The sequence below is a fragment of the Fukomys damarensis genome, unplaced genomic scaffold (genome assembly GCF_012274545.1).
Source record: "Fukomys damarensis isolate Sample0158 unplaced genomic scaffold, DMR_v1.0_HiC HiC_scaffold_26, whole genome shotgun sequence".
Classification (NCBI taxonomy): Eukaryota; Metazoa; Chordata; class Mammalia; order Rodentia; family Bathyergidae; genus Fukomys; species Fukomys damarensis.
In genome coordinates this window covers 27,296,557-27,318,395 of record NW_022900938.1, presented here as the reverse complement: position 1 = coordinate 27,318,395, position 21,839 = coordinate 27,296,557, and the positions used below count along the sequence as shown (strand labels likewise).

At 36.9% G+C, this 21,839-nt stretch overlaps 1 protein-coding gene across 8 annotated transcripts in view; it reads left to right on the top strand.

Annotated features, from left to right (window-relative positions):
* Positions 1 to 998: 998 nt before the first annotated feature.
* Positions 999 to 21,839, top strand: part of B3galt1 (beta-1,3-galactosyltransferase 1) — a 336,740-nt gene continuing 315,899 nt past the window's right edge. For all 8 annotated transcript variants that reach the window (XR_776890.2, XM_010606912.2, XM_033756368.1 and 5 more), the window contains exon 1: positions 999 to 1,085. The gene's annotated coding sequence lies outside the window, so the exon portion shown is untranslated. The remainder of the gene's footprint in view (positions 1,086 to 21,839) is intronic.

The following is a 21,839-nucleotide window of genomic DNA, read 5'->3' as shown; positions in this document are numbered from 1 at the left end:
CAGATCAGCGGGGCACATTCTAGAGCCTGTAGTACAGCCTGGGCTTCCAGATCTTTCCAGCTTTGCACATTACTATGCCATTGACATCCCATTTCCCCAAACACTTCTGTGGATGATGATGCACGCATAACGGGCCCTAAGGTTAAGAGCTCCCAAAGTAAATATTCCACTGAAAGTCTTCTTTAAAATATGTCTTCAGTAATAATAGTAGGAACTCTTTAGGGCTGTAAAGGGTGGTGTTTGGGTAGAATTGCTAAATAAGTTTACAAAGAAACATAGTCAGTTTGCAGGCAGTGAGAAGACGTTTGCCAAGAAAAGCCTGTGGAAAATGGACTCATCGAATTAGAGCAGTCTGTGATCAACCGCCAAAGCCAGCTTATTTTCTTTGCTAGTTCCAAAAAAGGATGGCTGGAACTTTGTGTTGATGGAAGGCTATCTTACAGAACATGCTGGCAGAGCATACTTTTTACTGGCTCAGGTCAGCATTATTATAGACTTGATGGGGTACTTAGGGCGCTGCTAGGGATTTTTAGGTCAGAAAAAAATTTAAGTATAGGAGATTAGGGACCAAAATGTGCTAGTTTATCTCTTAGTAGAGCAAAGTAATAAAACAGCCTTGGGAAAGCCACAGAGGATTATGTAAACCTAATGTTCCATTTCTCTTGAAAAAACTTATTACTAATGAGACCAAAAAAAATTTTTGTCTAGGAAAAATTAAGCAAATCATTGTGGAAAATATTTGTGAATGGCTCTTTAACAGGAAAAGACATTCATTTATAAGTGAATAAGGGGGACATTATAATGGTATAAGAAAGAAAAGTATCTTGAAATTTATGTCTTCTCCAAATGTTAATTATTTTGTATGAGACAGTTCGTTGCAAGATATGTGGAAATTTTTTATCATAGCAAAAGGATAATTTGAACAACTTACAAAAATGCTTACATTGACTGAAGCTTTCTAATGTTCTTTTATATATTTTTCTTTTCCCTTAGATCTACTGGAGACACTTCAAGAATTACTCATTCGAAGAGTGAAAGGATTCAGTACTTTACCCTGATAGGACAGCAGAAGTTCTCATCACAAGGTAACAACTGAATCCTGTCTTTGGTGTGAAACTGTAATATACAAATAGACAATATTATCAGAAATACTAAGCGTACCTTGAATTTCTTATGGCCTTGTAGCATTTTATGATTTGTATCTCCCATGTGAAGTATGTTAAAAAATAATTGCTCAGCATATATTATCCTTACATTTGAAGTCAGATGAGACAGAGAAGCCAGGCTATTGCACAGCACCAATCTAGCCACACATAGTCGGGGGGAGTTCTGCTGGGGAGCAATGGGTGCTTTGCTTTCTGAAATCTTCACAGGGTGTGCTGCGTTTTGTACATCTCTATAATTGAAGTGTGGATTTAGAGGAGGTTTTAGAAAAAATGGGCTATTTGGATCCAAAATTTTCACATGAATTTAGTTATCAAAGATTGTCCAATACCACCAATCCCTCCTGTCAACTAACTTGAACTTAGAACCTTTTGCTTTTCTCCGCTCATCCACATGGTGATAAAGAAGCCCTCCTCTAGAGGCCCCTGGGGTACATCTCAGCTTGGGAAGTACCTCTTGTCTCTCAGAGCTATGGAAAAGCTTACCCAAGGCAAAGTCTTCCCAGGGATCATGAGATGCCCCACAATCTAAGATAGTTGTTTACATTGAGATCTCTGGTGTACTCTGCATAGCTCTGATTCTGTTAAGGTGTAGCCATTCAGGAAATGATTAAGGATTTAATGATTTGAGACCTGACTCAAAACCTGACTGAACACTGAACCATGGTAGGTTTCAGAGTGATGGGGCCTGCAGAACTCTGACGTTTCCTCTATACATCTGGATCATCACAGATGCAACACCTAAGGCACCTCAGAAATAAGAGGGAACAACTGGAATGCCCATGGTGTCACTAAGTAAGACTGACAGAAAGTCTTACTCTCCAGTCACAGTTCATTATTCTAGAAGTTGTTTTACCATTTTATCAGAATTTTGTTTTACTGAGGACTGGTCAAATCCCACAACTGCTTGCTTGAGGGGTAGAGTGAGGGATAAAAAACAAAGACAATTTGCCAGATACACTGGGGGCTGGAAGTCAGAGCCTCGGTTGGGCAAAGACAAAAGTCTACCCAAGTCTGCCACTATTTATTGAGACACATCAGAGGAGGTGGTCAGTGACCCAGGGAGCAGCGATGGTGGGTGCCCTGGGGTAGGAAAAGATGGACGAAGTGTTCTTGTAAAGACTGACTATAAATTAATAGGGAACCTGAATCTTCCCCTAAAATGAGACTTGAACCTCCAGTGCATTGTTCCGAAGCATCAGGTCCTCAGCCGATGTTGTGGTGTCCGGTGACATCAGGGTTTTTATGGGTCTTCCTTCTGCTACAGGGAGGAAGAATCTCCTGCATACCAACGAGCCCACGGGGCAAAGTCAGCATGGGCCTCAAACTCCCCCAGAATTAACTCACCGGACCGCGGGCCCTGGCAATGTCTTATATGGGCTTGGTTTGATCTTGTAGTTTATGTGTCTTAGTTTTTGCTTTTGCCTTATGAGAGACGGGGGGGGGCGGGGAGGGGGAGATTAAGTTTTTAAAATTAAATCTTAGAGTAGTTTTAGGTTTACAAAAAATTAATTCAAAAGTACAGAAAATTTCCAGGTACCCCTCGGGCCCAACCTACAGTTTCAGTTATTAACATTGTGTTTTAGTGTGGTACACTTGTTATAATGGGTGACCCCCCTAGTAATACATTGTTGTCGACTAACTTTCAGGCTTGTACAAGTGTTCACTGCTTATTTCGTGTCTATTAGTTTTAACAAATACATAATGATAGTTTCATTATTACTGTACCATATGGAATATTTATTCTGTTCTAAAAATTCTCTATGTTCCTTTATTCACCCCCAACCCAGCTGAAATCCTAGCAATCTCTGAAATTCTTTTACCTCCTTTTAGGAATGTAGTAAAGCTGGAGTCGTACCATACATAGTCTTTTCAAATTGGCTTCTTTCATTGAGCAAATATACTTTTAAGGTTCATACATATCTTTTGTGGCTTGATAGTTTGTTTAATTTCATCACTGAATACTATTCTACTATATGATTGTCTTAATTACTCTTCTTGCTGAGACAAAATACTGAATACCTAAATTTAAAGGAGGAAAGGTTTATTGTGGCTCACAGTTTGTAGAGGTTTCAGTCCATAGTCAGCTGCCTCCAAGGCAGAGCAGCATGGCAGAGAGGCACCACAGAGAAGAAACAGTGCATGGCCTGCAGGCAGGAGGCAGCAAAGCAGCAGCACCAAGCCTCCCTTTATATGTCATCCAAGCTACACTACATCCAGGGTAGACCTTCCCGTTATCCACACCCAGAACTATGCTAAACCAATTGGTAGACTACTCCAGTACCACACACCCCATGTCACTCAGTAACACACAGCCTAAATCCAGTCACCTCTGAAAAGCCCCACCTATGAGCTCGTGAGGCTTGGGGGGACATCTAAATACAAGCCCTAACAGTGGATATACCACAATTTGTTCATTTACTGAAGTGTTTGGTTTACCCCACTTGAGAATTTCTCTTGAAGCCACTAAAAAATTTGCCTGTTTTTGATTCACTGGGATGTAGACCAAAGAGCATGATTCCTGGATCAAACAATAAGAGTTTTGTAAGAAACTGTTAAAGTGTATTTCAAAAGTACTGTTCCATTTTGCATTCCCACTAGCAATGAATAAGAATCCCTACCATGGATGTATAGGGGATTTTCAGTAACTTTTGCTTTATTAGTTTGTGTATTTTCACAGTGCTGAGCATTGGGCCCATGGCCTTGTGCACCTACCACAGAGCCACATCCCCTCCTCAGCCTTACGTTTCAGTATAATTAATGAAAAAATTACTATATTACAAAGAGATTGTGACTGCTCAGAGGACTCTGGGTTGTGGTCTTCTTGAGTATTTCTTCCTAATACTATTGATGAAAATTTGAACTCTTTTCTAGCAAAGCCCGTAGTTTGTTGTAATTTTTGAAATACATATGTTATAGTTCTGTGTGTGTATGTGTGTGTGCCTATAACTCTCTCACAATAATAAAAAAACCCTTCCAATAATACATCATGAAATGAAAATATGTAGAGTATATCAAAGTTATTTTGTATGAAATATGCATATGCTATAGATTTTGATATTAAAATAATCCATGTTTGATGCTATTCAGTGCTATCTTTTTGACATGAAGAACAGTGTTATATATAAACCACATCAAATTAAGCATCTCTAGCTTTTGTACTTTTGATCTTTTACTTAAAATGGTTTAATTTATAAGTTTTGCTCTTTATGATGGCACAAAACAATATGTATCCAATTTGTACATATTCATTATTTAAATTTTGAATTTTGATCTAAACCACCTTCAAGTGAAGACTAGAAGTGGTATGAAAGTGAAATCGTGAAACACTCCGAGATGAGGAAGAGTGTTGACTTGGGGATCCCAGCCTTCTTTCCTGTCCAGGACCCTAATCTTCTTCTATAAAGACTCAGCTCCCTCCCCACGCTTTTCCTCCAAATTGGGCCCAGGTTTTGTTTGGTGCAAAGGTGCCTCCCAGGAATTGCCAGTCAGAATGTTTGGGTAGGATAGCATGTATAGGGGCCAGGGATTTAGCTAAGTGGTTCTGCCACCTGCTTCACAAATGCAAGGTCCCAAGTTCAATTCCCAGTACCAAAAAAAACAAAGCGGGTAGCATGCATAATGTACAGATCAGTGTGTGGGGGCGGTGTCCACCACACCTGGCCCAAAGGAGTGTTTCTTATAAACAAAAAGGATATGGTAAAGAAAACATATTGAAATATTTATAGAAGAACAAAACTTTTCTTATTTGTAATCATTAAAAGAAATTATCATCTTTTAAAATACACAGAATCGATCACAGAGTAAATTGAACCTCTGATTATAGATATGAATTGCTCTCCCAGAGCAGGAAAGTGGAGGTGAGAGGCATTTCAGGAATGGGAACACTTATTCCAGAGTAAATGGGCCAAGTGCTTTTCTTATTTAGTTTCAGTTTCCTTTTGAGTACAACTATTGTTGTGTAATTTTTTTGTTCTTTCAGTTCACGTTGCCTAAATTGACTGTAAATTATAATACAAAGATTATATATTATATTATATATATTTCTTAAATGAAAAAAATAAGATTTAAGAATTGACCAAGCGGATAGATAAAGCTAATTCTAATAGTCATACTGAGCAGAGCCTTAAATTCCAGAATAAGGAGTTTTGACTTATCCTTGCAGTGAAGGCTGCTAAGAAGGATAATAAGATAAATTTAGGTTTTGAAGAAGAAAATCAGCCAACAGTAAAAGAGATGAATTAGAAAGACAGAAAGGAAGAAATGCAATTAGCATGCTAATTAGCTAATTACCATGAGTAGAAACCTGGACTAGGCTGTTGGCAGCCTAGGGAAGGCTGGGGGGAGGGGAGTGGTAGATAATAGGTTTTTAAACTCAGGTTAATAGTCACGGATCACCTACCAAGTGCCAGTCAATGTTCTATGCCATTGTGACCACCACAAAATAGAGAACATATTCTACCAGGACGCTATGGAATGACTGTCTTCTCTAGAAGTCCTATGTTGGAATCTGAATTGCCAAAGAGGTAGATAGTATTAGAAGTTGAGACCTTTGGAAGATATCAGGATTAGCTAGCAGACTTGTTTTGTTTGTTTGTTGTTTTCAGCACCAGGAATCAAACCCAGGACCCAAGCAGACTTGTAAGAAGAGGCTAAGGGGCTGGCTAACTCTGTGCCTCTCTGAACATACAAGGAGAGATTGGTAGTCTGCACCATAGAAGAGGACCCTTATCAGAACCCAGTATGTTGGCACCTGATTTCAGATTAGGGACCTCCAGAACTGTGAGGAAGAAATTTCTGTTAGTTTCATGCCGTGCATTTCAGTAAACAAAAAGAATAATAACTAATGAGCATAATTAAAATGAGTCTAACATGTTACAATTTAGAAGTATAGAGGAATACAAACTTGAGCAAAGAAAGGAAACACTGGGGCAGTGAGACACAGATTACCATATGAAAAGGGCAGAAGGAAGAAGCTGCACCAGCAAGGTGAGATTTGGGCAAATATTTGAAGAAGGTGAGTGAGGGAGCTTGTGCCCTGAGCAAACGTATTCCAGGCAGAAGGCAAAGAAGAGGTTTCAGGAATGGCCATATTTTGAAGTGAAAATCTATCACAAGGCATGATGCTCAAATATACCGATCACCACACCAACATGAAGATTTTTAAAATAAATGCATATCAGTTATACAGAATTGTGCGTTTCATTTTGGCATATTTGTGCATGCATATAACATACTTTGACTATTTCCTTTCTCTTATCATCCTTCCCCTTCTTCTTCTTCTCTATCTTTCCCCCTTACACTTTCATGCCATTGCTCTTTGTTATTTTAATTTTTTTAGATGCCATAGGTAAGAAAAATATAAAATTGGACTTTCTGTGTCTGGCTTATTTCACTTTACATGATCTCTGGTTCCATTTCCTGCAAATGGCATTATTTCATTCATCCTTGTGGATGAATGATGTATGTATACCACATTTTCTTTATTGGTCTGTTAGGCTCCTAGGTTGTTCTCCTTGCTTAGTTATTATGAAATGCACTGCTATAAGCATAGGTTTACCAATATCACTGCTATAAGCATAGATATGCAGGGTATTATATGCTGGCTTTAATTCTTTCAGGAATATACTAATGTATGGTATAGCTGGATCCAATGGCAGCTCTATTTTTATTTTCTTGAGGAACCTCTATCCTAATTTTGATAGTAGCTGCACTGATTTACATTCTGTCACAGTGTAAACAGATTCCTCTCACTACCAAGTCATTCTCTCCAGCATTTTTTTTTCTTTTGGATTCTTGATGATAGATATTGTGAATAAGATGAGATAACATCTCATAGCAGTTTTGCTTTCCATTTCCCTGATGAATAAAGATGTCAAATATTTTTTCATATACTTTCTGGCAACTGAAATGGACCTTACTCACTGGAAAGAAAGTTCTCTTTCGGACCAGTCATTCAATTTTTTTGAGGACAAAAGAGGTAGAAGAGTGAATTAAGAAGTCAGCCTTTGGCCATGCCTAGAGTTAAAGTCAATTAGAGAAGGAAGGAGACTGGAAAGTCAGAGAAAGGCAAGGATTAGTATGCTTCCTCTTGAAGCTGTGTAGAGACAGAATGGCTAAGAAAATGAGACTTCAAGTTGACAAATACAGAAGAAATATTCAGGAGAATAATGACCAGGGAATTGAAAAACCAATGATGGGAGAAGGATCATTGGTATTATAAAGGCCATTGATGACCCTAGAGAGAGCACCTTTTAAACCAGAATCCAATGTCCTGCCCCTTCACACAGCCCCCAACACACACACCCGCTCAAGTGTTAATATTCACGAGAAGAATAAGTGTGGAAAGGAGTCAGGTTTGGCAGCTTTATTCTGGGCTGGCCCTGAAGAAGATGGAAGGACTGGCACCTCAAAGTATGTGATATGCATATATGAATATGTCACAACAAAACCCAATACTCAGTATAATTAATATGCACCCCAGTGTCCCCAAAAAGAAACAAAAAGCTGTATATTTTCGAGCTCCAGGTTGAAAGGGTTTTGATGTGGAGCAGAGGAGTCAGGGTCTTTCTAAACACCTTGGTGGGCATGTGTCTTCCTCTAAACATTACAATGGATTTTGGCCTCTTGTAGCCAGTTAAGGCCAAATGAGTTCTGTAAATCTGAAGAAAGGTTTAGCAGAAGCATCTCCATGAGGCTTTTCATAAAAAAAAATTAGGGAGAATTGGAAGGAAAATTTCAAGGAAGCCCCTGCTATGGTTTTAGCTAGTTGAGAATATAGGATTCCAAAATAGATAGGACTTGCTTCCTATACTACATACTAAATACCGTACAGGAAAGATCTGAGCTGGGAAAAAATAGTAGTGTTTTACAGAGACTCTATATAAAGGTTTTGTTAGGTAGTCCAGGCCAGCCTTGAAATTACTGTGTGGCCCGGGCTACACTTGAGTTTAGGATCCTCATGCTTCAGCCTTCCAAGTGCTGGGATTACCAGTGTGCAACACCAGGCCAGCTATGCAGGTAGTATGTTAGCTTTCTATAGCACACTTAAGATACGTTAATCAAAGTTTCAAATCTGTCTTTTGTGAAAGGGGTTGACAAATTTGAGAGACTAAACTTAAATATGTTATAATTCAAACTGAAGGTGTGTGCAACTTCTGTTCCCCTTGGACGCTGCCCCGTTTGCTCCGATTCCATAACAAGGCACAGAATTGACGCGTTGAAGAATTGAAATCACTGCGTACCTTGGGGGAATGGTACTGCAGTATTGCTCAATTTGCAGAAATTCCCTAACTTTCTTCAGCTCATCATCAAAACATGTATTTTATTAATGTGCAAGGCTTTTTTAATGACACATCGCTTTGGTTTCTTCAAAAAGCCCAAAGAAACACATGGTTAGAATAGGATTAAGAGCAGAGGCTGTCAATATTTGATAGTTTTAATAGCTTCTTACTGGGTTATTTTAGAGGTTTGTCAGTATTAAAACAGAGCATTAAATGACTCAATACATCTCTGTTATATTTTTAATAAAAAAAGAGTATAAAAAATTAGTACAGGCAGCTTTGGTTCCTGATGTCTTTATAAACCAGAATTAGTTTTTAAAAATATCTTCCTATGTTATGTAACAATAGTACCAGAAAAATTGCTTTAAAAAGGTGGGAGATTAGACATTTAAAAGATAACACATCTCAATGTGAGCAGAGGTTGGGCCTATTTGAGAAAGTATGTTAAAGTTGACGTGATAGATGGCAGGAGGCACTTGGAATTCTACACTGATGTGTAGGGAACTTTGTGAAGGAGATCAGTGTATATGCCAGGTCAATCCCTTGCCCTTTCTCTTTCTTCTTCCTTCAGATCCCCATCGTCACAGCCCTATTAAAACCTGTTCTCAAGAAAGCGTCAATCGTCAGTCTTTTATAATTTCTTTTTTTTTTCCTTTTTAATTGAGTTTCTTGGTACATTTTAGGGATACAGTACAGTTACATTCATTACTGAGATCTTGTACCTCTACATGACAGGTCTTGGTTCTCATTTTTTCCCCTTGTCCCTGCCCTCCCTTCACCCCTCCTCCCCTCCCCATTTACAACCACTTTATTTCCATCTTTTCATTTTCTCACATTTTTTCTTTTCCCTTATTACCCTTCCCCTACACTTCCCACCTTCCCTACACCTTTAGCCCTTTTCTTCCCATTTCACAATGTCAGTTATCTCATTAGGATCTTATGTACTATTAGAGTTTATTCACACCAGAGAAACTATTCAGTACCTACACATCTGACTTATTTATTTCACTTAGGAGTATATCCTCAATATGTATCCATTTTCCTATGAATGAATCTAATTTCTCATTCTTTATGGCTGAGTAATATTGCATTTTATAGAAAAAACACATCTTCTTTATCCAGTTTCCAACTGATGTGCAAATGGTCTGTTTCCAAGTTTTAGCTATTACAAACTGTGCTGCTATAAACATGGGTGTGCATGCATCACTGTGACATGATTCTTTTAGTTCTTTTGGAAAGATACCCAGCAGAGGAATGGCTGGGTCAAATGGAACCTCTAGTCCCAGCTCTTTGAGGTATCTCCATATTGATTTCCATAGTGGTTGCACCAGTCTGCACTTCCACCAACAATGGAGAAGGGTTCCTTTCTCCCACAACCTTGCCAACATTTGTTATTGTTTGATTTTTTGATAGCAGCCGTTCTTTGTGGGGTGAGGTGAAATCTCAGTGTTGTTTTCATCTACATTTCTCAAATGACCAATGATGTGGAACGTTTTTTCATATATTTGCTTACTGTTTTTACTTCTTTGTCTGAGAAATGTCTGTTCATTTCAAATGCCCATTTTTGAATTGGGTCTTTATATTTGGGGGGGCTGATTGTTTTGAGTTCTTTACAGATTAGAGATAATAGTCCTTTGTCTGAGGAGCAGCTGGTAAAAATATTTTCCCACATTGTAGGTTGTCTCTTAGTACTATTCATGGTTTCTTTTGCAATGCAGAAGCTTTTCAATAAGCAGAGATCCCCGTTGTTGATTCTTTCCGCTAGTTCCCGTGCTACTGAAGGTTTGTTCATAAAGTCTTTTCCTATGCCAGTATCTTCCAGAGTTCTGCCTAACTTATCTTCCAGCAAGTTTAGTGTTTCTATTTTAATATTTAGATCTTTAATCCACTTGGATTTTAATTTAGTGCATGATGAAAGATAAGGGTCTAGTTTTAATCTTTGGCAGGTTGAGATCCAGTTTTTTCAACACCATTTATTAAAGAGGACATCCTTCCTCCAGTGGGGACTGTCAACTCCTTTGTCAATGATAAGGTAGCTGAATACATCTGGAGTTGTTTTTGTGTCTTCAAATTTGTTCCACTGATCCTCAGGTCTGTTTCTTTGCTAGTACTATGCTGTTTTTCTCACAGTGGCTTTGTAGTATAGTTTCAAATTAGGAATGCTTATACCCACTGCCATGTGTCTGTTGCCTAGGATAGCTTTTGCTATTCTAGGTCTCTTCTGGTTCCAAATGAATTTTTGGATTCTTTTTTCTAGATCTGTGAAATATAGTGTTGAAATTTCAATTAGCATTGCATTGAATTTGTACAGCACTTTTGGGAGTATGGCCTTTTTTGCTATGTTGATTCTTCCTACCAAGGAGCAGGGATATCTTTCCATTTTCTTATATCCTCTTTGATCTCTTTTTTCAGAGTGCTGTAGTTTTCAGTGTAGAGGTCTTTTTCTTCCTTCATTAGATTGATTCCTAGATACTTCATTTTTTTTGGAAGCTATTGTGAAAGGAATTATTTCCCTAATTTCTCACTCAGTGAGTCTCTTATTTGTATGCAAGAAGGCTATTGATTTTTTAGTGTTGACCTTGTATCCAGCTACTCTGCTAAAAGTGTCAATTAAGTCTAGAAGTCTTTTGGTGGAGTTTTTTGGGTCTTCAATGTAAAGTATCATATAGTCAGCAGATAATGACAGTTTAACTTCTTCCTTTCCTATCTTTATTGCTTTAATTTCTTTCTCTTGTCTAATTGCTATGGCTAATGTTTACAGAACTATATGAAAGAGGAGTGGTGATAGTGGGCATCCTTGTCTTGTTGCTGATTTTAACATGAAAGTTTTCAGTTTTTGGCCATTTAATATGATGTTGGCTGTTGGTTTTTCATAGATAGCCTTTATTAAGTTGAGATATAGACCATCTATTCCAATTTTTTTGCAGGGTTTTTAATCATGAATGGGTGTTGAATTTTGTCAAATGCTTTTTCTGCATGTATTTAGAGGATCATATGGTTTTTGTCCTAGACTCTGTTCTTATAGTGTATTACATTTATTGACTTACGCATGTTGAACCATCCTTGCATCACTGGAATAAATCCAACTTGCTCAAGATATATGATCTTCTTGATGATCCTCTGTATTCTCTTTGCTAGTATCTTATTAAGGATTTTTGCATCTATATTCATTAAGGAGATTGGCCTGTAGTTCTCTTTTTAGTTGGGTCTTTCCCTGGTTTGGAAATCAAAGTGATACTTGCTTCCAGAAATGAATTTGGAAGTATTGCTTCCCTTTCAATTTCATTGAAAAGTTTGAAGAGTAATGGTAGTAGTTCTTCTCTAAATGTCTTGTAAAATTCAGTAATGAATCAATCAGGACCTGGGCTTTTCTTTGTTGGTAAATTTTTAATTACATTTTCAATTTCACTAATTGTAATTGGGCTGTTTAAAATGTTTTTATCATCTTCGTTCAACTTTGGTAATTCAAAAGTATCTAGAAATCTGTCCATTTCTTCTGTGTTTTCCATTTTATTAGAATACAGATTCTCAAAGTAGGTATTGACTTCTGTTGGATCTGTTGTGATTTCATCTTTTTCATTCTTAATTGCATGGATCTGAGCCTTTTCTTTCCTTTTTTTGATCAGGTTAACTAAGGGTTTATTGATTTTATTTATTCTTTCAAAAAACCAACTCTTTGATTCATTTATATTTTGTATTGTTTTCTTAGTTTCCATTGCATTGATTTCTGCTCTAATCTTTATAATTTCCTCTCTTGTTCGAGTTTTGGGTTTTTCTTGCTCTTATTTTTCTAGGAGTTTAAGATTCATCATTAGGTTGTTAATTTGAACTTGCTCTGTTTTCCTAGTGTGGTCATTCAGTGCTATGAGTTTTCCACGTAGAACTGTTTTCATTGTGTCCCATAGATTCCTGTATGTTGTATTGGTATTTTCATTTATTTGAAAAACTGTCTGTTTTCTTCTTTAATTTTCTCTGTGATCCATTGATTGTTCAGGAGAGTGTTGTTCAGGATCCATGTGTTTGTGAAGTTCCTACAGTTTCTTGTGCTATTGATCTCCAGCTTGATTACACTATGATCTGATAATATACAGGGGATAACTTGATTCTTTTGCATTTATTCAGACCTGTTCTATAAGCTAGTATGTGGTCTATCTTGGAAAATGACCCATGTGCAGCCACAAAGAATGTATATTCTGATTTTGTTGGGTGGAATACTCTATACACGTCTATTAAGTCCATGTGTTCCAAAGCTTGGTTGAGTTCTAGTATTTCATTGTTGATATTCTGCATAGATGACCTATCTATTTGTGATAATGGGGTATTTAAAATCCCCACTAAAATTTTATTAGTGCTTATTCGGTTTTTCATGTTACTTAATATTTGTTTTATATATTGGGGGCATTAATATTTGGTACATACATGTTCATGATTATCATCTCTTCCTGTTGAATTGTTCCCTTTAAAGGATGTAGTGGCCTTCTTTGTCTCCCTTAATGAGTTTTGGTTTTAAATTTACTTTGTCTGTGAATAAGATTGCTACCCCCACTTTTTTCTGGGTTCCTGTCTCATGGAGAATTGTTTTCTATCTTTTCACTTTCAGGCTATGGGCTTCTTTTTGCACTAGGTGTGTTTCTTGTATACAACATATTATTGGATTTTGCTTCTTATTCCATTTTGCCAGTCTATTTCTCTTGATGGGTGAGTTGAGGCCATTGACATTGCTGGTTATAACTGATATGTTCTGACTTATTATTGTCATGTTACTGTCCTTTTGTTGACTCTTTTTACTCCCCCCCCACACTCCTTTTAGTTTCTTGCTTTGCCTATTTGATTTGGTTGTTGGACCTCATGGTGTTGTGACCTTCATTGTCATTTTCTAGGATATTGTTTAGAATTCCTTGTAGTGCTGGTTTGGTGTTCATGAAGTTTCTCAGGTGCTCTTTGTCATGGAAGTATCTTACTTCTCCATCCATTTTGAAAGAGAGTTTTGCAGGATACATCAGTCTAGGTTGGAGGTTGTTCTCTTTTAGGACTTGAAATACCTCATTCCAGGCTCTCCTTGACCTGAGGGTTTGTGTTGAAAAGTCTGCTGTGATTCTGATGAGCTTTCCTTTGCATGTGATTTGTTTCTTTTCTCTTACTGCTTGTAGTATTTTGTTCTTCTGTTGGGTTTCTGGGATTTTGCTTATTATATGTCTAGGTGTAGATTTTTTTTTATCATGGCTAGTTGGAGTTGTATATGCCTCACTCATCTGTATGTCTAATTCTTCCCTTCTGTTTGGGAAGTTTTCTGTCATTAATTCTGTGAACAGCTTTTTTAAGTCATTTGTATTTTCTCCTGCTACTTCATGCGTTCCTATCAGTCTTGTTATTCTTCTTTGCATCATCTAGAAGTTGTTGAATCAATTTCTCATGATCCCTCTTTCTCATGAGACCTCTCTTTTCACAGTCACTGACTGCAATCCTATCTTCTATATCTGAAATTCTATCTTCACAATCTTTTATTCTGTTGCATACACTTTCAATAGAGTTTTTAATCTCCTGGATATCTGTTTGAATCTGTTTTATGGATTCCATTTCTTTCCTCTGTTGGGCATTCATTGTTTCCATTTCTTTCTTATTCTGGGCTTTCATGGCTTCTATCATGGTCCTGAGCTCATCTGTTTTTTTCTCAGTTTCTGTACTAAAGTCTGGAATCATGACTTCCATTTTGCTCACCATCTCTATGGTTATCTGGGAAATTATTTCTGTTTTGAATTTTTCTAGAGCCTGATTGATCTGTTTTGTTACTTCCTGTGGTATGGATTCAGGGTGTCCTCCTGGTTCACTATCAGACTTTTCATCCACAGACTGTTTGCCATTGGTGAACTGGAAGTCTGTCTTTGTGTCTTACTTAAGTGTTTTCTCATTTTTATTTTTGTTGTTGGATTGTCCTTGTTTTAATTTCTGGGTTATTACTTAAATCTTTCTGATATAGTTGCGCTTTAGCTTTTGAGTCTCTAATGCCTCATAGACATTCTCATTTTCATAATATAGGAGAAAATATCTCATTAAATCAATCACAATCCTTTATCCCATTTGATACATTCAGCAGCACAATAGGATCAAGCACAACTTGCAATTTGACCACTTGTGGTAGTCATTAATCTATCACCTTTAAACCATGTGAATTAAGTTAAAATCAAGAAGCACCCCAAAATATGTTTGCAGTGGATACACTTTTCAATATAGCATCTTTACCATTTAGGATGGGGGCTTAGACAGAGTTAGGACAAGAGGAGTAGATAAGTGAAAGTATTGGAGGGGGTTTCAAGTGAAGACAGAGGATGTAGTATGAACATACAATCTTTACGAAACTATTGACTTCAAAAGGGATAGACAGAGTGAAAGAATAAGGACAAGAATATATCCCCTTAATAGTAACAGGGGCTCACTTTCCCTTGAAACTACTGACCCATTTGTGAGGTAAAATGACAGAAGAAAAGAACATAAAGAAAAAAGAAAAAAATGATAAAAGAAGAAGTATAAGTTAGGGTAGGAGCAGGAATAGAAAAGGAGATGAGGGATAATATGGTGGAACAAGGGACTGAGTTGGAGAAAGAGGACAGAAAAAAGAAAGAAATTGCAGGGTCGAATGAGGAAAAGAAAGAAATAAAAAGAGTTTGAAGGGCCTCTTTCAGACTATGTCTCTGCTGTCATAATATGCCATGTGCACAGCCATGTGCAGAACTAAGTCCCTTAATCTCAGCTATCCAATGGCAGATCCTCGACTCAGTCTGACCTCAGGCCACAAGGCCTAAATTGATTTCCCCAACCTCCTGTAGGGTGGAACTCCACACAGTTCTATTACAGGTTTCCCCTGCCCTTTCTTTAAAGATGTTCAAAGTTGGGAGCTCAGAAAAATATCCTTTATGACCTCCTATGCCTCTGCAGTGTGGGTCCAACGACTGGCCCAATTAGGAGGTCTGAGAGCAGGGCAGGAGTGTCATGGGGGTGTTGTGGGGTGTTTCACAGGTGCTACCTTACTAGCTGGGGCTGGTGGCAGAGCTGGCAGAGGATGGCATGGATCCACCAAATGTGCCTGAGCAGGCTGAAGGAGATATCTCAGGGAGCCCTTCCTTGCTGGGGCTGGTGGCAGAGCAGGCAGGGGATGTGCAGATCCACCAAATGGGCCCGAGCAGGTAGAAGGAGCAGTCTTCTATAATTTCAAAACAGTGTGAATTTAACTCAGTGTGTTACTTGTTTGAAAAATATTTTTATTTTAAACAGGAGAGTAGTGTCTCCATTTAAAATAATTACAAAACATGGCTGGGGATTTAGCTCAGTGGTGCTGCCACCTGCCTCACAAACGCAAGGACCAGAGAGTTCAATCCCCAGTACCAAAAAAATTTAAGATAAAAATAAAATAATTACAAAACAGCTTTTTTAGTCTGTATGTAAGACCTGGGTGATTTTACTGTCATTTTTTGACTTGTTGGTTGCACTTTTGTATTTATTTTTACTTCCATTTTATTTTAAAGGAACTATGTAATTCCCATAATTGCAACATGATGAAATTCTCATTGCTTTTAATTAACCTGCCTTTTCCACAATTAACTTGGCTACATTTGTTAGCAAATGCAAAATTTGATGCATGTTATTTTTCATTATTTATTATTTGATACATACATTGTTATATTTTAAATACAAAGCATAATTTCTAAATTTTCATATTCTGTAATAAATATTAATTTTTACTTGAAGATATTGGCCTAGAAATTATTTTTAAAGCCAGTGCTATTGTATATCTAATAATGAAGATAGACATAGTATATTTGACATTATGAGACTGGGGCTATTCAGCAGTACAAATAAATCTTAACTCAGGAATAAATTGGAATATTGTATTAAGAGTAAGAGAGTTCAATTGTATTTGGCAGCAAATCTAGCAACAGAAGAAGTGGTTACTTAAAGGCTTTTTAAAAGCTTTTTATTTCTATTAGTCATTGTAATTGCATCAAAAACAGAATTCTTAATTTTTATAAGCACAGAAATATTCATATGGATTTTTGCTTCAATCACAAACTACTTGAGACTCATGCTTTATAGAAGCAAAGTAAGAAAATTACATTTATCAAACATTCAAAATCTGCCACATTAAAGGCTGAAATAGATTATGTTTTCCCTTTCCCAGCAAAGAACAACTAAAGGATAATTTGGGAGGAGGATGGAAGTGAATCAAATGTGTTTGTGGCTGGGCTGTCATATGGAGGCACCATAGAGAAACCTCCCTGATTATCTGTTCTACCCCTGGGATATTTAAGCAAAATCTAGACGTGGGGGTGCCAGGTGCATGTGCGTGGGTGTACCTGTGTGCATGTGAGATATGATACAAAGAGAGGTAAAGTGGCTTTTGTTGATTTGGGAACATCACTTCACATTTTTGCATCTGAATTTTTCTGGGAAAAACATCCACTTAATGTCACAATAACCTCACAGGAACAATTTAATAGTTCCTGCTAAACGCCTGTAAGGACTCTCAGGATGGAAGACGCAGTTTTGCAAAAGCTTCCACAGCCTCTGCCAATCTTAATTTAAGGAAGTGAAATCCTGATGGGTTTATTTACCTGAACCATCAGTTTCAGAAAACAGAAGGCAAGAATAATTCTTTAGAAATTATTAGAATGTTGTCAAATAATGACCAATTACAGGTTTACTTTTTTTAGTAGTGATTCTAAGCTATGGATTCCATATAACTGTCCTCATTTATTTCACCATTTTAAATGACAACTAATCAGAAACATTCCTTTGGGTGTCACAAAATGACCTTCAGAGCAAATTTTTTTCTCTCTCTGTCTCTCTCTTTCTCTCTCTCTGAATTGTGGGACCTGGGTTTGACCATATTCAGAGTTTCTGGTTGTGTCTCCACTAGATTAACTACAGCAACTGTATACAGAAGCTCTGGACTATACTAGGATCTTGTACTAATCAACATTTCATCACTGCATCAAAAATGATGGTACAGATAATTTAAAGCAAGAGAGGTTTATTTTGGCTTGTGACTTCATAGGTTTCCATCATGATGGGCTGGTTCCAAGGAAGAAACAAGAAGAAGGGTGTAGTTTAGGAAAGCTGTCTAACTCTTGCATCCTGGGAATGATAGCAGGGGAAGAGCCAGAGGGGAAGGGGTCAAGAACCAGATATAGTTTCTGAGGTCACACCCGAGACCCACTTCTTCCAACTAGGTCTCTTGTCCAGTAGCCTAATCAGCTGAGAACTTGTCAGTGGGTTACCTTTGATGAGGTTAGTGCCTTCCCAATCCAGTCACCTCTCTAACGAGTATCTTCATCCAACCCCATTGACAATCAACAGTATCAAGCACAGATCTTATTACTTGATTTAGGAGGAAAAAAACCAGTTCATTTTGTGCTTCTTATTCAGGCCAGCATGTTTTCCCACTGATATTTTTTATGAGCTGCAATGATTCTCACATACAATGCTAGTACAAAGAAAGATCAACATGGCTGACCATCTTTTGGTTAATGATATTAGGATTTTTAATTTACTTTCTGATTCTTTCTCCTGAGGTGAGTAACATAATCTTTTGAAAATGATCCATGGGAAGAAGTTGATCCCAATAAGGTAATTAATTATAAGTTCATTAATAACAGCTGATTGTTAGAACCACAATCCTTTACTGATAGCAAGTCTATCTTCCTAGCTGTGATAGGGAGACCATTAAATTTAATTTGAGTCATTTACATTACATCATTGATTTGCTGATAAATTCCTAAAATAACGATAGGGTAGCTTTTAAAATGAGCATTTAATGAAATTGCGGGGCATGGTGGTGCACACCTATAATCCCAGCAATTAGGAGGCTGAGGTAGGAGGATCACTGTAAGTTCAAGGCCACATAGTGAGTTTCAGGTCAGTCTCAAATACATAATGAGACCCTGACTCAAAAAACCGAATGCCCCCAAAAAAGAAACAATGAAGTAATCAACTTTAAGATGTATTTTAATGAATTAAAACTCAACCGTTAGTTAAATGACTATTCCTTTTCACAAACTTTATATGGGGTGCAGTGTCTTCTGGGAATATGCTTGAATTCACAAAATGAGGATTATTTAAAATGTTGACTGATTTTTGTTGCTGTATTTGATTACATTTTTTTCTTTCAAGTTTTCTAGTTTTTAATTCTCAAGTTTTTATTATTTCCCATTGAAGTCTTTCAATATATTTTCAAAAATATTTCCTGATTTTAAAGTACAAAGTCAAAGGCAGCAACAAAACAAGATAAACCACCCATACATTTTATTTACAAAAAGAAAAAGAGACAAACTATGAAATTTATATCTGTCTTCTAGTTGTAATGTGAATATGATATCAATTTGATCTTTCCCAAATGTTGAAGCCTTTTTGCCCCCAAAGTCAACTCTCAGAAATCTAATTAATATATCTGTGGCAGCAAAAAAGAATGGCAATGAGGCTTAGGCATTACTGGGCTGCTCTTGTAGTAATTAAATACCATGGACTTTACCTTCAAGTGCCTACTTACTTCTTGGCATTAATTCTTCAAAGCAGTGTTGCGCTTGGGATAAGTACATGAATGAATTATGTATGACATTTATGGCAAGACTCTAGAGTGCCATTTCTATTCTAAACCCTGAAAGTGGTAATGTTTTGACATTTTAAGTATGCTAGATAGTTAAATGTGAGGTCTCACATGACTCTACATTGTACCAGGTATAGAACTCAGGACCTTGCACTTGCCCGGCAGGCACAGGTCCACTGAGCTATATCTCCAGCCCCAGTTCATTCATTCTTTCACCAAGAATTTATTAAACATCATTAATCTTTGCACAGTTACCATTAATGAAAAACTTAAAGAAAAGAATAAAGTGAAATGAGCAGAGGTAACAGAGTGCCTCGATATTGTCAGAATACTGAGGAATTCCCAGGAGAAAAATAGGTAAAGGCCAGGGAAACATCCAAGGAAAAACAACCAGTATGTTATAGGGAAGAGTCATTGGAATGCTTCCTCGACATAACTGCACAGGATTTCAATTGATATTTTGTAACAAACTACTTCATGATACCTTTGAAGTTAACGTTATTGGCAAACTTCCTACTGAAACTTCTGAAATGTTTCCCTCCTAGTCCTTCTTACCCAAGCAATGGCTGATTCAACTAGCTATTGCAAGCTGTAGCTAGTCCTACTGGGCATTAGTGGGTGATTATTTTTGAAAAGTTCAAGGGACATGTACTTCAAAACAAGACCTACAGAATATCTACTTCCCTTCCTTAAACCACCAAGGAACATAAGTAGAAAAGTAGAAAATGCTTACTCTTAAGATTCTAGACTCTTTAAAGTCTATTTAAAACATCTATCTCATATATTATGAGATAACATAGAAATGTAATAGTGGAACTAAACAATGATCTGTAACCTACATTTCCAGTGGTATCATTATGCACATCCCAACTACTGAATTTAAACTTTCCTGAATGTACCTTATGTTACATCGCTTCCAACAAATTCCTTCCATCTGAAACCTCTGCCAATTGCTCTTCATTAAACAACTATTTGATCTTCATGCTGCCACCACTGACCACCTCATTTCTGAGTAATCTTTCTTTTCAATTTTAAAATCATACAATCTCTTTAATGCCATTCTGTATATCTGGATGCCTGTTTACTTAAAATTTACAAAATTGTGATTGTCTACATTGTGTTGAAATTTCAAATGTACTTTTTTTTTCTTTTTATTGAGGTTATTGGTACAATCTAGGTATACAATACAATTACATTCATCATTGGGATTCTGTACCTTTACATAATAGGTCTTGATTCTCATTTTTCCCCTTGTCCCTGCCCTCCCTTTACCCCCTCCCCTCCCCATTTACAAACACTTTATTTCCATTTTTTCAGTTTCTCATATTTTTTTCCTCTCCCTTATTACCTTTCCCCCACCCTTCCCACTATCCTTACACCTTTAGCCCTTTACTTCCTATTTCACATTATTAATTATATCATTAGGATCCTGTGTACTATTATAGTTTTTCACACCAAAGACACTATTCAGTATTTCAGTTAAAGAAATCTCTGTATGAACATTAAAAATAGGGAATCCTAAAATAAAACTAAAAAGGAAAGTAAAAGAGAAAAGGCAATGATGTAACGTCAAAATAATCCTTAATTCTGGAGATGAAAATGGTCCCTGAACATATTTAAATTGCTTCTCACTCTTATAGTCTTATCTTATTCTTTTTTCATTATTTAGAGAATACTTTATTAGTTTCTGTAATCAAACCTACATAGATATGACCTTACATATTTAGTTTGATGTGTTATCCCTGCACACATGGAAAAAAATAAAATAAAAACATAGGAAAGAAATGGAATCCATTAAACAGATTCAAACAGATATCCAGGACATTAAACACTCTATTGAAAGTGTACGCAACAGAATAAAAGAATGTGAAGATAGGCTCTCAGATATAGAAGATAAGATTGCAGTCAGTGACCGTGAAAACAGAGGTCTCTTAAAAACAGTAAGAGATCTTGAGAAATCGATCCAACAACCCCTAAATGATGCAAAGAAGAATAACATAAGACTGATAGGAATACATGAAGTAGCAGGAGAAAATACAAATGACTTTAAAAAGCTGTTTGCAGAATTAATGACAGAAAACTTCCCAAACAGAGGGGAAGAATTTGACATTCAGATAACTGAGGCATATAGGACCCCAACTAGCTACAATCAAAAAAAAATCTACACCTAGACATATAATAATCAAGATCCCAGAAACCCAACAGAAGAACAAAATACTACAAGCAGTAAGAGAAAAGAAACAAATCACATACAAAGGAAAGCCCATCAGAATCACAGCAGACTTTCAACACAAACCCTTGGGGCAAGGAGAGCCTGGAATGAGATATTTCAAGTACTGAAAGAGAACAACCTCCAACCTAGACTGATGTATCCAGCAAAACTCTCTTTCAAAATGGAGGGGGAAATAAGACACTTCCATGACAAAGAACACCTAAGAAACTACATGAATACCAAACCAGCACTACAAGCAATTCTAAACAAGATCCTAGAAAAAGACAATGAAGGCAACAACACCATGAGGCCCAACAGAGCAAATCAAATAGGCAAGTCAAGAAATTAAAAGGAGAAGGTGAAAAAGTAAAAAGAGTCAACAAAAGGCCAATAACATGTCAATAATAAGTCAGTACATATCAGTTATAACCAGCAATGTCAATGGCCTCAACTCACCAATCAAGAGAAATAGACTGGCAAAATGGAATAAGAAGCAAAATCCAACAATATGTTGTATACAAGAAACACACCTAGTGCAAAAAGAAGCCCATAGACTGAAAGTGAAAAGATAGAAAACAATTCTC